At 40.6% G+C, this 19,036-nt stretch overlaps 1 protein-coding gene across 1 annotated transcript in view; it reads right to left on the bottom strand.

Annotated features, from left to right (window-relative positions):
• The window catches only part of tenm1 (teneurin transmembrane protein 1), a 212,672-nt gene extending 203,618 nt beyond the window's left edge, over positions 1-9,054 (bottom strand). The window contains exon 1 of the mRNA XM_011480413.3: positions 8,630-9,054. The gene's annotated coding sequence lies outside the window, so the exon portion shown is untranslated. The remainder of the gene's footprint in view (positions 1-8,629) is intronic.
• Between the last annotated feature and the right edge of the window lie 9,982 nt (positions 9,055-19,036).

Below are 19,036 nucleotides of genomic sequence, written 5' to 3'. Positions count from 1 at the left end.
ATGTGGATCCAGGCTGCAGGTCCTACGGGAGAAAACAGTAAGCTGTCAGAGATGCCTCTCCAAGAGTGAGGGTGTGTACAGTATGCCGTGTGTGCAGGGAAGGATGTGGCTCCTTTCCACTCGTTAGTAGCATCAAGACTCCTCAGGCATATGACAGAGACTACTTTGACAAAAGACCCTGAAGGACCCACCGGACCCTGTTCCATCTCGACCACCCAACCAACACACAACAAAACAGCGCACCGCCTACAGGGAGCCCTCAGCGCCTGCTGAGAGGAGAGACGGCTGAATGCTGATCGAGGATAAAGAGAGTGATGGAAAGATAATGAGAGATTGGGAGATTTCACTATGAAAACGGGGGGAATTGAAGGATAGAGAGATTGTCAAGTGAGACATGGAGCGATAGAGGGTTTTAATTAGTGGATAAGGGCTAGCTGGTATCTATGGGAGGCGGAGGCACTTTTGTCACGTAGTTGCGCTTTCATAGCTGACCGAGCCTGAAATCTCTTGCTGCTAATGCAGAGTTTACCAGCAGAACACGTACTGTAGCGCTGACACACACAACCTGAAACCCGTCATACGAGCGGCATCCTGGCAGGGTTTCAAAGATGAAACACACGCTGACAATCAGCCACAGACAGACACACAGGCGCTGCCCTTGCGCCTACACATACTTATAGCGTTTTACAGTTACGGACAAACAACACACTTGAACACCCACACACCATAGAGAATCAACACAGTCTTTACTGGCCTTTTTAGAGAAGGCAATGTTGTGTGAACCTCTCATTCGCTCGCTTTTCTGTTCTGCTGCAGTGTCTCTACCTTCCAGCCCTCTGTGCACTCTATACCTTCATTATTCCACACACAGTTGCACCTAAGGTTAATGTACACTGCGAGTCATATGTGTGACACAGTTGCTCAGCAATCTTCACTGTGTCCCCGCATGCTTTAAAAGGAGAGCATGACTGAGAGGCAAGAAATATAGAGTGTGCACCCGCTCACGGAGAAGATCAGCTCCTGTCAGGAACTGTCAGGGGTAGGGAAGCCATCCTGGACAATTTGACTATTTATAGTGGACATGGCTCAAATCCCCACATTGGCACTGCATGCCTGAGCAGTGTGAAGAAATCCATAAGGTTCTACACAATTCATGCCCTCTGAGTGTGGCCTAGAGCCAAGGAGTAGAAAAGCTTTAAACTTTTCAAAGATCCTTTTTATATCTCAACTGCAGTTAAAACTTTTTTTCCTTTTCTTTCAGATCTTGACTATGGTACAGCCGTTTTCCCATTGCGTCTTAGCAGACTTTTTATTTGTGAAATCCACCTCAAGTCTCTTCTGATCTAAAACCCTTGATTTCCAAGCAGGCTGAGAAGCGAAGAAAAAAACTGACAAATCATGACAATTTTAACAACAACAACAAACATGACTTGCACATCCCACCAGGGCATTTTTTTTTTTCAAATGAACTCAACAGTCATGTCAGTTGGACAGTTCTGTCTAAAATCCTGTGTTAAACGTTTAAGACCCACTTCGATCATCTTTCTCTATTTTAAAGTGTTCCTTGTGGCCTTTTATTTATGATGCCGACTTTAGCAAAAATAAAATAAAAAAACTGTTGTTTTTGAGTACATAGTTTCTGCAGTACCGCAGTAGTTTGTTAGAAATTCCCCTCTGAGTTGTGGGCACAGAGTAAGTCTGGCCTCACTTCCCATCATCCATCTGTTTAGATGTTCTCCCATTAGCTAACAGCCCCTCACACCCCCAACCTAACATAACCAGTAAATAAAAAATAGCGAGGAATATTGAAGCTATCTAGACGTACAATTTTGAACCAGACGTCAGCTCGGATGAGGAAAACAAAGACGTACACAGATCAATTGCAGACTGTGTTGTAATATTGGGCTATATAAATAAAACTGAATTGAATCAATTTGCCTGTAAGTAGATGCATCAGAATGTAGCCGAGCAGGGAGGTTGTGGCCCACCCAGTGTATTTCTACGTCACAAGTACAATCTTTTTCAAACAGCATTTTTCCGTCTGCTCCTGATTCACGACAATTTGAATAAAGAAATGCTCAAATATTACATTTTCTGTTTTTTTTATATATGTCCTCCATCATCAGAAAATGACAGGACATTTTAAAAACACAAATTTCATTGGAATGGGTCTTTATAGTCAAGCTAAAGTACCATCAGTTTTCCCACTTGGGTGAGTGTTCTCCGTATTTGACCCATCCCTCAGGGGACCATTTGGTGGTCTAACCTCCCAATGTAGACCATCAATGCTGACTTTTAAGAAGGGAGGAACTGAGTCTCATTTTTAGAGTCTTTTGTATGACTTGATCGCTGATTTGTACTCACAACTTTCCAGTCCTGTGTCAGACACTGAGGTGATGCTCAACATTTGTCATCATCATTTTCATTTCCTATTAAAAAAGGAGGTTCCGTCATTACAAGACAAAAAGGTGTCTTTCATCAACCAGCATCGTGGAAACAAAGCTTAACACCAAGCCTAACAAACTTCTAAGCTTGGTTCGTCAGCCAATTACCACTAAAAAGCCTCTTTAAATAACGTCTTTGACCACGAAAACCTCTAACAGACAGAGAAAAGCACAGCAGCAGCATTACAAATGCAGAATTAATTGATAAATCAAAGCCATTGATTTCAGAAATTGGATTTGGTGATTAATTATTTAGTCAGTATTTCCTGCGCATCCTCTTTTATGAAGTTGTTGATTACAGTGAAATGAATGAGAAAAGAACATTAGTCCTGCAAAGGAGTGCCTGAAAAGATCTACAAGGAGCTTTTGAGCTGCATGGCAGATTGATTTCTGGATGCTAAGTGGGCTAATCTTCCATCTACACTGTTACAATGAAAGGCTTGTCATTTTTGAAAAGCAGGCGGCATGTAATGTCAGAGAGGGGATGTATTTTTTTCACATTTCCAGTCCAAAAGCCCATAGGGCTTCTTGCCGTTCATCCGGCTTCTCACATCGGTCGTCACCTCTCACCGCCTCCGAAATTCTCCATGTCATTTAAGGGCGCAGACGGTATTCAACCGTCTCGTTCTGTAAAAACACTCCTCAACAAAGGGAGGAGCAACTCCTCACCGAGCACGGGATTCAGTCTGGAAGAAGCCGCCGTCCTCACACTGTGTTTTTTTATTTATTTTGTGAGCTGATGAACGGGTGATGTGTGGGTGCTGAGTACATTCCCTCCATATGCCTGGTCGGAATACATAAACATACGCATGCAGCTCAAGGTTATGCAGCAAAATCTTGCTCTGTGATAGGAAAATTGCAGTTTTTCATGAAATGAAAGCAGGATTTTAAGGCTTTTACACAACAATTTGCCAATCTAAAAGGTTTACTGCTCATATATAAGTGCAAAAAGAGACATTGCAGGGATCTAGATAAACTAATCCTGCCCTTTAAGCTTGAAATCAATAGCGCATAGTGCAAAATGCATCTACAGTAAGGAGAAAGCCAGGTAGTCATTTGAAACACTTTTCTCTTAAACATCTTTGACCTTGTTTTTCCATTTACTCTGTATCTCATTTTCTGCTGCACGCTTTTCCCTTCAAGAATTTGCAAGGCAAAACTGCACCGGGCATGTTCCTTAAATATTTGCATTTCTCATTTTGTTGCTAGCCTGGTGAGTCCCAGTGTCTTCTGAGTGCGGGGAAAAGAATCAAATGACTTTGGTCAAGCAACTCCTCTTGGATCAGTTTGGAATAACACGCAGATGATTCTAAAACATTCAGGATTCCAGGGTTGTTAGTTTAAAAAAAAAAAAAAAAACCTGCCTCCAGAATGTTCTTGAGATTTTTTCAGGGATTAGAAGATGTGTTTTGCTTTGTTTTTCTCATTTATCTTTGCGCTGTTTAGCATGCCATCCTTGCTGGCAATTGGCAGAGAATTTGAGTAAATTTGGCCAATGATGCATGTACTTGAAATCCATCCCAGAGTTCACGGTGGATCAAGCCTCGTATTGAAATTACGGCTGAACAAAAGAAGACCTCCTCTGCAATAAAATAAAAAGCGTTTCAAACTTGTCATTGCACACTGTACTGCATTGTGTAACACACAGCTTCCAGCTGAGATGCATCAACAACCATTCTGGAGCAATTCATCTTTGCTAAGAGTTAATAATTCATGATCATAGAAAGTAGAGCAATGAAAATTACTGATGATACACATGAGGCTATTTACCAGTCAGCAGGAAATAGATGAACTCGTTTAGTGGGGAGATCTACGGTGTTGTTAAATCATTTCATATACATGCAACAAACCTATGGATATAATCCATTCACATGAAGACGTAAATCTTGGAGCACAAAATAGGATGTTATGTCTTATCAAAACCCCAGTGGTATCTTCCTTTGTGATAACCCAAAAAAGAAAAATCTAATTTTGATCATTTTCTATTTATCGATCGAAGCTGCAGGCTCATTTCGTCGGCAAAAGCTTTCCAACGCTGTATACCTTTAATTTGTGTCAACAACAGCGAAAAAGTTACAATGGATTTTAAACTTGATTATTTTCACACAATGACAGAGATTACTCGTTGGAAGTGAAGGACAATTTATGTTCCAATGAATTGGGGAAGAAACGAGATTGATTTTTCTTCCTCTAAAGTTGTCTGCTGACTCGATTCATAAAATTTTCATGGTGAGAAATGTGTCAGTGGAAAAGTATTTCTTCTATGTGTGTGTGTGTGTGTGTGAATAACGGAGGCATGTGTGTTTTCTTTTTTTATGCTTTAGTTCAGAAATATTTAACAGTAAAACATCTGGAGTTGAGTAATAATAAAGATCCACTGGATGAAAATTGGGTTAAGTATGAATCTTTTTAATAGACGAGATATTTTAGTGGTTTTTGAGAGATTAAATATTATTTTTGACTGTGGGAAATTTATTTATTCAATTTATCAAGAAAAAAGCACAACTATTTCTCGACATGAAATAATCCAAACATAACTCCTACAAGACTATACTCATAAACCAACATTTTTCTGGCAGCTCCTCCATATGAGCTCTTCATCTAGGTGTGCTCCATTAGCCTCCTCTTCACACAAAAGACACCCTCACTCACTCTTGACAAATTAATCACATATTGTAAAGAGAGGTAGAGTGGGCTTGACCACTGAGCCTCTCACGGCTCCGATCCCTCTGTCTTCAGACTGGATTTTTAAGAGGAAGAGGACGAGTTGGATGGTTGGGGGAAGAGTGTGAAGAAAGGCTGTGAATGCATTTCTGCAATGTGAAATCTCTCGAAACACCCGCCAGTTATTTAACTGCAGTTCCTGACTCTTGCCCATAGCCCAAAGAAGACGAAAACAGAGAATAAAGGCTTGGAGATGCCAGCTGAGACACAGCTGGATGCTTTAAAGAAGAACGCCTCAGGCTTACATTCATGCGTGTGTATACACACACACGTGTGTGTGTGTGTTTGCTAGGAGAGGTGATTTGATACTATTGCTATCCCTTTTTGTGTAGCTGTTGCTTGCTGACACAGAAATAAACATTTTTATATTTGGATGCTTTAACATACGGAGACCACCAGTGTTCTCGCCAATAAAAGCCTCCTGTTGTCAAAATAATTAAATAAGGTTTTTTTGTGTTTTTTTCAAATCCCCATTATTGCCCATTAAGTCGTAAAATAAATAACAGGAAGCAAACAGAAATGCAATTACAGAAACAAAAAAATCTCCTAATGATTAAACACATATGTTATATTCACTGATGTGGTATTTGTGAGCTGCATAAATAAAGGCTAATGTGTCTGTAAAAGGGTCAATTATTTGTCTAAACACTTCATCCAATTATTTACCGTCAGTCCATAATAAAAATAACAGCTTTATGATTGGACCAACCTTGTAAACACAGTCACATTTTCATTAAGGCTGCACCGTCTTAGGTCTGTAAATTGTGCTCACACGTGGACTTGCAATGTCTTGGGATTTTCATGAGGCACTTTGACTGTTTTTCTTTCACCTGGCTGGTAATTTCCATTTTTCTGAGGCTAACTGATGCTGGATCAGTAAAAAGAAACAGCAATTAGCTCTACAGGATTTGTTGAACACTTCCTCCAGAGAAAGGAATAGGATCGTGCTTGAAGCGAGAAGGGTAAATATTTGAAGTTGTAGTGGTTAGGTCCTTAAGTGTCTGAGAATGTTTGTGTTTTTAAGTCGTGTAGTCCATCACTCTGATTGCCCAGGCACTTTAACTTTGAAATTATCAGCGGGGTGGCGAGCACTTTTATGCTTCTGCAGCAATTACATTCTTACAATATGATGGACATTCAGTGTGGGGGGAGCGGGACTCCCACTGGGCCTCATACCGGCCGCCAGCTCCAACTCTTGACTGCCACGCTAAATGTTATCCTCTTGCAAACGAGCCGGGATGCATTTCACAGTGTCCTCTCACTAATTCATGACCCCAATTTTACTAAGGAAGTCTTGTTTTGAGGGGAACTTGCAGGTCAGAAGGGAAGTGTGTGAGCAAATCTATGGGAGAGAGGAACAATACAGTGCCAGGGGCTACTGCATTCCTGGAATGAAAATTCATAAATAATGCAGGGCTGGATAACAAAAAGAACTCCCCTGCCGTCTTGCACTGCTATGCACTATCCAAAGGCCATGCAATATTCCAAGAATTAGAAAAAATTATTAGAGGAAGGCAAAGATCATGTATATATATATATATGTCCCAAATAAAATATACATATTTTAGATGGGACAAATTGATCCGCTGACAGCATGGGGCGAAATGCCAACATCCTAACAATCAGTACTCTCGGCCTAAGTTGTTGAAAAATTGCAGCAAAATAATGGGGTGACTCCAAGCCAGGGAACCAAGCAGGTTCTTTGGATATCCGAAATGCCATATGTGCAACCAGCTCAACCAAAACAATGCAGAAAATTAAAAAGTGAGAATGTAACAACTCAAAGAGATAATTAGCACTTTCTGCTAATAGCTCCGGCTGCGGGAAAACCAGAGTGTGCTGGCACACCTTTAGATGTGGAATCTTGAATATGTGTCTGATTGACTGGTCCTGCAGTTAGTTGGCAGACTGACAGAAATTCCTTATCAGTGGCATGTGGCGTAATTGCTGAAGTGACATTTCATTTCCAAAGGCTTTTCCTGTAATTGTTAAGGCGTTGCCATAATGTGTGTGCCATTTAAAAGATGCACTAAATCTCTGTGCTACCACCCTCGGGCCCTAAAACAACAAGCTCCCCCGCACAGAGCGACAACAAGCCCCGGTGCTGTGACACACAGCCCATCCACACAAGTATGCTACAGAGGGAGACACAAGGCAACAATGACAGACCCCTCCAGGTTCCATACATCTAAATCATCTCATTGTTCGGCGAACAAGTGTCTGTGTGTGCATGCCTGCATGAGCAAACCCAGAAAGAGAGGTTTTGTGTGTATTAGCCAACCTCCTGCACAGATGCAAACTATAAATCACAAAGAGCCCAGACAGAACCCCCAGATTTTTATCATATCGATAATGTTCATGCTGAGCAACTATTAGGCACAATTCCCCATCGAAGCGGGGAATGCCGGGTGAGGACACACTTATGACACTGCCAGAAAGCTAGGCTTGTTATTAATGTTGCTCGCTCTTCTTCATATTTTCAAGTTATTGAGAACGGGGTAAAAACCTTACAGTAGTACAATGCAGAAAAAAGAACATGCGTATCAAACATGTGAACTGAAAGCCAAAACTGATTTATTTATTTACAATTACAAAATAAAATTGATCAGAGATTGCTATTTCTCTTAGTCCTGCTATAATATTCTGTCTTATTACTTATTTATTTTTGGCATTTACCTTCAGTGGTTTGTTCCAAGAAATTATTTATAGATATGCCATGAAGAAGATGACTGAGGTTGAATTCTGATTTATCATAGTGGTGCAGTTTGTCCTGCTTTTATTGTTTATTTTTTTATGGTATCCAGCAAAAATGGGGTTTGAACCTTCAACTGAAATTCCCATATGTTATGGAAAACTCTAGTTCTTTGGCAGAGGGTCTGCCCCCTGAAGCTGCAGCGTGATTCAGAGCATTGGAAGTTGGCTGTAAAGGTGGAGGAAAAGCCTTCAGCTGCAGGATCCAGAGTCCTGACGAGGCGAGCCTGTTGGACCGGCACCAGTTCAGGGTTCCAGTCCGGACCGAGCCGGCTGATGGAGCCAATGGAGGGCAGAAGGCACACTTCTCAGAGATCAGTGCTGATGAAGTGGACCCAGGAAGAGTGGAGCAAAAACAACTCATGGCTGCAATGCACGCATGAAGCGGGACCGCTGTTGCGTGGCCAACCTGAGCTGTCATCATTCAGATCGGCTGCGGGAACAAAGTCACTCTGCATCCCTGCACGTCAAAGGCACCAATTTGGGACCAAATACATACATGCACGCACGCCCCGCGCGGTCGAGCCCCCCTCTCATCCGTCGTTCTCTGGCACACGCACGCAGGTCACAGCACCGCAGCACAGAGAGCAGCTGATAACCATTTCCTGTCAACTCACGTTGTCCCCGCATCCGAGCATCGTTTAGTCGAGAACCCGATCTCCCCTCAGCGAATCCATGTTAAAAAGGCCAGAACTAAACACGCCGCTCACCTTTCCGACGTAGAGCCATCTCTTTAGTCCGATTCTGTGCTGTAAACAGCCCGCAGATGCTGGAGACGGTCCAATCCCCTCAAGGAATCTGACTTTGTACGCGCCGCTCCTGCGAAAACCAGGATGCGCGTCCTGTCGCCGGTGTGAAGCGGTGGTGCTGATGCTGCTCGCTCTCAGATGCCGATAGAGGACGAGGAAGAGACCGGAGCGGATGGGGAAGGGAAGGGATCTCCTTGCAGATGGCTGTACACGAGAGCCAGCTCTGCGCGCGGTGAGCGCGCGCGTGTGCGTGTGAAGGAGAGAAGACGGGGAGCCTGGTGCGTTGCGTTTAGCCACAGTTGAACCCTGTGAGGCTGACGGGGTGATTCTGTAGCCGCTCAGGCTGGGTGTTGCTATAACAGTATCCTCCGGATCGTACCACCGCACCGAGGAGAAGGGGGTGTGGCACAAACCGGCCACAGACACAAACGCGCACAGACGTCAGGAGGTCCATCGTCTGGAGTCAGACTCATTCAGGTGCTGCCATATGGCTGCACCGTGGCCCTGAGCTGGAGTGCTGACTCATTAGGATCACCACAGTGGTAAAAGTTTTGGATTTCTGCCTGTAGCCTTAAAACAATTTTTAATGCAAAAAATGACAACTCTTTTTCTTTTTTTCTTTCTTTCTTTTTTAAAGATGGAATTTGACACCAATTTTCAGCTCCATCAGGCCCGATGTGTGTTTACATCTACACATCATCTCACAAGTTCTGCTCATCTTTGCTAAATTAGCTACCTAATGATTCTGACCTGTGCTCTGTGTGATGCAATGGTGTGGGTATTTCCAGCCAGTCTGCTGCAAACAACTTGTGAATGACAGGGGTTCTAATGATGCAGTTTATTATTTCCCTAAAGCGCCGTACACGCGGGGCCACAAACAACCATTCCTGACAGCTGCTTCATTCTATCCTGCTTTTCAGCCTGTCTCCCCATTTCCCCAGCACAACACAGCTCTATACATCTTTTATCACCAATGGCTCATGGCGCGTTCTGTCAGTTTCATCACTGGTTTTCTGGAGTCCAAAAGTCCAGCAGTAATGGAGACTGAAGTGATGGGAAAAGAGTAGAAAAATAGGAAGGGATCTCTGCTTTCAAGTAGGTGTGTGATTAAATTGTGCCTCAGTGGCAGAAAGATTACAGCGTGTCTGTCACTGGGACAGTGGTGGAGGAATTAGATCATTTACTTGAGCATTAGGGCTGGCAATAAAAAGTCAAAATGATAAAATAAGCTAATTTAGAAAGAATCAAGCTGCTGAATTGAAAGAATTTTCCTTTAGCAACAACACAATTTTCTCACAATTTCAAAAATGTGGAGGTGAAGGCTGTGGGATGTCCTGCAATGCTGCCCACAGAAAGCTGCCATACAACAAATTTTACAATGTGTTACAGAAAAAGAAAATATCCACATTTCAGTTCAGACAAGAAGTTCATGACTGACTAAAGAAACAGAGAAAACTACAGCTGAATGAAAAACTTGAATGTTCAAATTCGTTGATGGTTTACAAAGCTTGTGTTCAAATTCCCTCACTACTTAGTGCAAGCTGTCCAAATCTGCAATTCCAAAATCCAGTGACCTGGAAATTTCCCAGAAGTCATTGGGGCTCAGGCGGCTGAGCAGGTCGGCCAGTGATCGAAGGGTCGGCGGTTCGATCCCCACTCCCCCCAGTCAACTGTTGTTGTGTCCTTGGGCAAGACACTTCACCTTCCCTGCCTCCAGTGGGGCTCCACTTGTGTGTGGATGGACATGAATGTCCCGGTGATGGTCAGAGGGGCGATCTGGCGGCCACGCTTCTATCATCACCAAGTATGAATGAGGAGTGAATGAATAATGGACACGTTGAATAATAAATCCAATGCATTATTATTATTTGCAAAAAATGATTGCATTCATGCTCACAAGATCGGCAAATATGGAACGCAATGCATTGCGTTAGAACTTTTTTTCATGTGAAAAAATATAAATACACTTATTTTTATAAACCATCCAAGTTTTTATAATCAGAACGCAAAGGATTCTTGAATAGTCTCTGTAAAATGTTTAAACTTATTAGGATTTTTCTTCAGGAAATCTGTGTTACATTTGTCATTTAAAAAATAAATAAAAAAGTAGAAGTTTGCCTTTGAGTTGACTGTTGGTGGGGAGAAAACCTGCATTTTTTTCCCACCATCTCTTTGTTAACGCTCTCTTCCGCTATCTTACAGCCGCTCACAACCCTAACCTAAAATTAGCAATGAAACAAAAATGGAGATCAATATTGGGGCTTTTCAGCCGTGCAGTTATGATCCAGATACCTGCTCAGACGAGGAAAACAACGATGGATGGATTTATTTGTCTACTAGTGGATGCATTGGAATGGTGCGGAGCAGGGAGCTTGTGGCCTGCAGACGACTAGCTTTTTTCATCTGCTCCCGATTCACAGCAATTTGAATAAAGAAACAGAGTTTTATTCTTAATTTTCTTTATTTATATTCTCCATCATGAGAAAAATGCTACAAGAACGTTAAAAAATAACACCAATAACAGAATTTTTATTGGAGTGTTTTTTAACTTTAACTTTTGATTTAAAGATTTAATCAAAAGTTAAGACAAAAAAGCTTGTTAGTATTTTTCTTTACAAAATTAACATTTTGCTAAAACAGAGGTGAAATGCTGGAGTTTTTTTTTTTCAATTCCAGACAAATTATAACTTTATAATTGCACAATAATGCATAATGAAATATAAAGTACGCATCATAAAGAACTTTGAGAAAATGTGTTATCTTAACCCGTTTTTCTTTAACTAAAAAAGTTGGATCTCAACAGTTTTTGCTCAAGTTCAACGATTCACAAACTGATGTATTCTATAATTTTTCTTTTTTTTTTTGCTGAACGTATAAAAACTTGTTGTAGGAATTAACTGTTACATTTATAGATTACTAACTGAAGTAGTTGTTTTAGACCAACATCCATGGGTTTCCCCACGGCCGACTAAACTGATGCATAACCCCTCCTTTCCAAGAAATGGGGGGGAAAGGCAGGAAAAACAAGGTAGAGTTGAGCTGCTGTGAAGAAACCTTTTTGAATCTCAAGAAAAGATTAAGATACTGAATAAATGCTGAAAGAGATTAACAGTAGACAAAGTGAAAAAACTAAATGAATAGCACTACAGATTAATAAATTATGATGTGTATGTTTTGTGTAAGTTGGCTTTTTGTATAGCTTTAGCTGGTGGAAAAAAGAATAAGTCAACTCCAAGGTCCTCTCCACATGTGCTGGTTTGTAAGAAAGCTGGCAGGGCAAAGTTTAGACGCTCAACCATGATATGAGTTTTGAAACTTGTCTTTTTTCAAACGTTTACTTCTTGTGACAGGTTTAATATTTTTTGCTTTATTTGAACGAAAAAGCGAAATAAGTTCAAAACGGTTACATTATTTTTTGAGCTATTTTCTACGGAGCCCGTGTCCTGACATTAAGATATAAAAATATATCTTGTTCCCACAGATTAATATCTTGTTCCCACAGGTTATTATGTCGTTCGCACGAAATACTATTCCGTTCCCACAAGATACTATTCCGTTCCCACAAGATACTATTGCGTTCCCTCAAAATACTATTCCGTTCCCTCGAAATGATTAACTCGTGCGAACGCAATAATTATGTCGTTCGAACGCAATAATTAATCCGTTCGAACGCAATAATTATTCACGTCATAAGTCATTCACGCGGATATGCTCTCTGTAGGCCGGCAAAACTAAGCCGCTTTCAGCGGTAACTTCCGTGTCTCTGTGACCCATATTCGTTCAAAAAAGGAACATGAAAAACAAAAATGATCACTTTATTACTGTCTCAATGAATATAAGAAAAATATCAAAAGATTTATGATAACTAGGCTGCTTTGTCATACGATAGCTCCTGCTAGGCTACTACTAGCTCCGCCGCAGAGCTCTCTGATCATGTATGCCGGCATTTGGGCAACTGGCTGGTCTGTTGTCAGACAGCTGATATTGTAGTTTAGGGTCGAATAGGAATAATAATATTCAGGACTTGTCTTTTATTAACTTTAGCAGTCAGTATCTTTACATTCGAAGCCTATTAGGCTACATGCTAACTGACTAGCCGATCATTTCCTGTTATTAATTTACGTCATAGATTTACAGCAGATACCTTCACATTTCTGTCTGTGTGTCTCATTACATTGCATTGAAGACACGGAGGATGTTTAGAGAACAGATTTATTTATTTCAAAAAGCACAAAAGCATCCATCGTATTCACGTTCATTCACATGATGATCTGGTACGCCCTCAGTCATCTTGCTGCAAAAGCCGCTTCCTGCCGCTACTTCCGTGTCTCTGTGAGCATTCAATAGGGGTAAAAATAAAAGCAAGAATGGTCGATCTCTTATTTTCTCGATGAAAATCTGAAAAATATCATATTAAGCTGGATGCTTCGCCTAAAGCACTTACCTTTAGCTTGTAGCATAACAACAATAGCAGTACGTCCCGTTTCCCAGGGTGCTTTGCTGCCAATCACTGGCCAATCACCGTGTCCCTGTGACCAAGGTCTAACAACAAGACCAATGATTAATAAAAGACAAGTCCTGAATATTATTATTCCTATTCGACCCTAAACTACAATATCAGCTGTCTGACAACAGACCAGCCAGTTGCCCAAATGCCGGCATACATGATCAGAGAGCTCTGCGGCGGAGCTAGTAGTAGCCTAGCAGGAGCTATCGTATGACAAAGCAGCCTAGTTATCATAAATCTTTTGATATTTTTCTTATATTCATTGAGACAGTAATAAAGTGATCATTTTTGTTTTTCATGTTCCTTTTTTGAACGAATATGGGTCACAGAGACACGGAAGTTACCGCTGAAAGCGGCTTAGTTTTGCCGGCCTACAGAGAGCATATCCGCGTGAATGACTTATGACGTGAATAATTATTGCGTTCGAACGGATTAATTATTGCGTTCGAACGACATAATTATTGCGTTCGCACGAGTTAATCATTTCGAGGGAACGGAATAGTATTTTGAAGGAACGCAATAGTATCTTGTGGGAACGGAATAGTATTTCGTGCGAACGACATAATAACCTGTGGGAACAAGATATTAATCTGTGGGAACAAGATATATTTTTATATCTTAATGTCAGGACACGGGCTCCGTAATTTTCAAAGTGTTCCCGGTGATATTTTGATTATCATTTTTCCAAGAAATTATAATTTTGCCCAAATTGAAATAAACAATACAAAAAATACTATCATTTTATAGGACAAAGTCTGCAGAGAGGCAGTACTTCATTGGAAATTCACCTACGAGTTGTAAGTGGGACTGTTGGTGCAGACCAACCCCGCCCCCTCTTCCCCTCCCTGTTAGTAAGAGCTCTCTGTTGGCACACTCTCCAGCTTTACAGTTTTGAGCCAGATACCAACTCGGACAAGAAGAATGAAGACATACATAGATCTAGTTGTTTACATGTGGATGAATCAGAATGGACCGAAGCAGGGAGCTTGTTTGTTTTTGTTGATTGGTGAAAATGAAAACACGAAAGGAATTGATTTCAACTGAAATATACATGTTCAATCAAATTGCAACAAGAACATGTTAAAAACACCAAAAACGCAATATTTTTTACGTTTTTTTTTTAGGTCTTTAACTGGTAAAAATAACAACTCCTAGAATCCTTGAAATGTGACCCAGAGAAGTCATCTTTTCAGATATTGGGAAAACAATGCAAGTCCTGGTTTGACATTTGTTTTAATATATGGATTATATATGAACCTTGGATTAAAATGTACTCTTTATCATTTTACATTTCAAAGCTAAAACATGATTAACAATGAAAACATCTGCCTCAAAACTGCACATTGGCATCTGCACGCATGTCTTTGGTCATATGGCCTCTCTTAATCTAAGAGCAGTCAGTCAATATGGAGCTGTCATCCCTCTGTTGACATTGCTTATTAAAACAATGACTGCAGAAAATTAGAAAGGATTTTTAACATTAAGATCCAAAGATTTGTGATTTGTAAAGGTTGCAACAAAATGTTGGAAGTCTGTATTTTGCTGAAACTCAGTGTTTGCCTGCAGAGTCCTATAATGGCTGTCACATTACACCTCCGGTGGCTGGGTAAAAGCTCCTATAAAAGAGCACTTCCTCTTTTGCCCCACACATCTCACAGAGACATCTCCTTGACAACCAGCTCAATGCAGAAATTTGAAATGTCACAGTGTTTTACAGTGATTCTTTTTTATCATTATGGTCTATATAGGATAGATAATAGATGTGGGGAGGTGCGGGGAGGGATGGAGGGGGCAGCACTGGCCTTGCTGTATTAGAGCAACAGCACTCACCTTCCAGAAAACATGGCTGATTGAAGTGGAGAATACGGTTTTACATCTGGTCTTGAGTTAAAGTTGAAAAGGCTTGGTATGCTAATGCGATACATCTACCAGAGGCTTTGATGCTTAGAAAAGTTTGTGGAACAGAAGCTGTCGACTATTTATTTGGTAATAAGCATCATTAGAGCCACGGTTGCTCTACAGTGCCTGTTAGCACGGTGCAGGCCTAATGTCAGTTGCATTAGGTTTGATTTCATCTGTGGAAAAATTGCATTAAATAATACTGCATTAGATATTTAGGGAGTTTCACATCAAGCAAAAAGCTGTAGAAAGAAAAGTTGAAAGGCTTGTTTGCATAAAAACATACTTTCCAGTCCAAAAAATCCTCCTAAAACTCAGGGAAGAGTATAGTGATGAATATGGAGAACACTAATTTAACTATAAAAACTTAGACCAAAAAGATTTAAAGACACACCTGAGCTATTTTAAAAGATTTCGTACTGGATCATTTGCATGGAGCCGCCCTGCCTCCACTTCCCGTCATCCATATGTTTACACTCCTACCCACTAACTTACAGCCCCTCACACCTAAATATTACTGGTGTAACACAAATGGCCAATAATATCCATCCAGTTTTGATCCATTTGCAAGCTTGGACGTGGAAATCAAAGACGTATATTTGTTCTACAAGTGGATGCATCAGAATGAAGCAGGGAGCTTGTGGCCAGCCCAGCATATTTCTGAAACAGGATTTTTTTCATCACAAAAAATGCTAAAACACATGAAACTGTTTTGATCAAAGAGGGACTTTAATTGCTAGGATTATTTTATATAGGATTTAATTTGAAACACTTTGATAGGATTTTTTTCAAGATTCTGGTTTATTATGTTTTTTAAGACACTTCAGCTCAATCGAAATCTGCTCTTAAATGTATGGTTTTTTGTGTGTGTCATATTTCTAATCAGAAATTTGTTTTTTCAGAATCTACACAAGCGGAACTCATTAAAGCATTGCCTGAAATCTAGCTATTACAATACAGCATATTGTCACAAATGATGAATTGTCCTGGAAAGACAATTGTGTAATTTTGGAGCAAAGACTTTACTCACAACGACATATGCCATTATCCTGCTGCTACTGCCCACTTTGTCTTCTGTGCCGCGTTCGCCATCTGACAGGTTTTTCTTCGTTTATGTGTTTTGCACCCATGTGAAAGGCTATGATGAAAGTTTAGAGGACTTCGTATCACAGCTTTAAATAATAAGATTAGGCACCAGATAAAACTAAGGGGGCAAAATTGCTTAAATGCTAAAAGATGTGATAATGGTCAATGAATGTATGGAAAACGTCACGTGGTTTATTAGTGTATAGATCTGGTCTAAAGTCTACTTTTGATTTCCCTGGCTGACGATGATGGGATCTATCCCTTGTTTTTCTTTCCAAAAATTATATTAGTGAGTCTGACTGTAGTTAAAGTTAAAAGACCCTCTAAGGAGTTCTAGAACTAAGAATTTGACAATCACTTGTCAATCAAAACGTTGCATGTCTGAAGTCAAAAGTAAAATTGAAAAAAATAAAAGTATTCACCTTTAAAGTGGAAGTGTTTTAACTCCACCCAAATAAGAAGAAAAAATTTTTGTGCCAAGCAATAAGTAAACGTGTCTCTACTTTAAAGTTGAACCTTCTCGTGTTTTTACCTTAGTTACTCTAAAGAATAAAAAACACACTTCAATACTTGCCGTCATATAAAAGATTAAAACAGTTTTAGTATTTTGATATTTGTCTATCGCTTTAAGGTCTTTTCCATCAAAAAACCGTCTTAATAAAATACAGTTTAGTAGAAATTGGAACTAGTAACGGCAGACGAGCCATCTAGCATGGTTCAATTTTGTGTGATTGAAGCACTCGGGCTGCCTGCAGGGTTGTAATGAGAGGTAAAATTGGACAAATTTTGCCAAGAGCAAAGTTAAAGTTCAGCACCTCAGATGTTAGACGGACTACACAGCAGCCCGTCTACTGTCATGCTTAATGGATCGACAGCTAAATTTCACCATCTTTTACGGAAATGTTTATGATGATGTGTGCAGATGACGTCAGCACAAAGCTAGTGTCAGTTACCCAGTGAGGACCACTGCGCCCTTTGGGAACTGGTCAGTTTAGTATCTACAGAAGCCACCAGTGTTTTGCCAGACTGACTTTGCAGAGTCTAAATGACACAGAAAAAACAGCTGCTTCCAGCCTCAGCCTCATTTTTCACCCAAACTTCATCACGAGGCATATATCAGCAGTGTGCCACGGTGAGTTCACAGCTCAGTGCTTTAGTTAAAACAAACCCTGCTCAGTTTGTCCTGTTAGTACGGTTCATTTAAGCCGGCCTGAGGTCTGTGACAGTGTGCAGGCAGGACACGCTCCAAGACAATGTCTAATGACTGTGAAACTTCAATTTACATACTTGAACATTATTGTGTTTAATCATATTTGAAAAGGATGTAGGATTTTCCTTTTTCTTTTTCAGTGACATGAAAAAAGTACTTATTTTTTATCTCAAACTTTGTGTTTTTGTGAAACTTCACAGCTAGAAATGTTTTTCAAGTTTATTTTTTTTGGTACTGTTTATGTAAACTAGGAACACCAACACAAATTCTGCTCCCTGCACCTCTGTGCCAAGCTAAAATCGATTATGGTAGCTGTTGCAACGTTTGTAATTATTATTTCATAGTTAATCATTTTTCTCTTTGATGATTTTCTTGTTGACTTCATCTTTATTTCCTCCTCTTTGCCTCCCTTCTGCTTACTCACGTCCCCTTGTAGAAAACTCCCCTCATTTTCCTTAATTAGTCCTCTCCTTTTTTGGGCTTTTCTCCTCTCTTTCGTAATGCCCCACGCCCAGCTGCATCCCTCTCCAGGGTGACGTTGCTGAAGGGGCCTCTCTCGTTCTGTAATGAGGAATCTCGGATCAATGCTGTCAACAATGCTCACCGGCTCCACCAGAGACACGCTTTCATTCTGCTCTTGCAATGCATTCCTGATCTCCAGGGATGTTAAGAGTTAACTGGGGTATTCTTTCTTAGGAAGGGTGTTAGGAATGGCCTCCATCAGTCTCTCCCTTTGTCCTCCGCCGGTGCTCCAGCATCGCCTACTCAGCCATACTGCTGGAGTGTGTCCCTGGAGACAGAGCCAAGCATTTATTGAAATCTTCTTTTAAATGACAGAGCTCTGACCTTTCTGACGCTTCACAACCATAAATTTTCACAGATTTCATTTCACATTTCCTGCACGCATTCACAACTAAGTTACACCTCCACAGGCTGCAACCTGGGGGCCATGAAATTCAGTGGTTATTGTGTTTTAACTTCCACGTGGTAGTTTGGCACTTTTGGTGTTGGTGCAGGGGGTTTGGAATCTGAAGTTAAAAACACATATTTCCTCAAAATCTTTTTTTCTTCTTTTTTTTTCTGCACTTATCTATTTCCCATCTAGCAGAGCAAAATGGAAGAAAAGAGGGGAGCACCGAGAGGTAGCTATTGATTAATCACTAACAGTAAGAGCCCTAATGTATGAGAAATGTGAACCAGTTTCTAAGTGTTGACAGATGAAACAGCCATATAACTTCACCTCTCTGACATATTCTCCTTCAAGCCTTTCTTTCATAATTAGTCACATCCCTGAAAGGGCATGACATTAATAAATTCCACTTTTAAATCCACGTATATAAACTTGAGGAGGATTTGAAAGAAAGCAATATTTTTTAACCAGCGTTGCTCTGACATTCTTGGGAAGAGTGGGAGGTGATTGCAATACAGAGGACACGGAGTGATACCAGGGAGGGCATCGCTGCTGCAAAGACAGGCATGTGATGCAAGAATTATTGATTTATAGACCATATCTTTATGCTTACAGTATGCATGAAAGCAAAGAGAACATCAAGAGCATCTCCACCAACTTGAGTAGTGGAATGAAGTCTTTGTTCTAGGCTTAAATAAATCCCAACTCACACTCTTTGGTCCCCAAATAACAGCTAAAAAAAGCTTCTTACTTTGG

This window comes from Oryzias latipes, chromosome 10 (genome assembly GCF_002234675.1).
Source record: "Oryzias latipes chromosome 10, ASM223467v1".
Lineage (NCBI taxonomy): Eukaryota > Metazoa > Chordata > Actinopteri > Beloniformes > Adrianichthyidae > Oryzias > Oryzias latipes.
The sequence above is the reverse complement of the archived record's forward strand: the minus strand, read 5'-3'. Positions and strand labels throughout refer to the sequence as shown.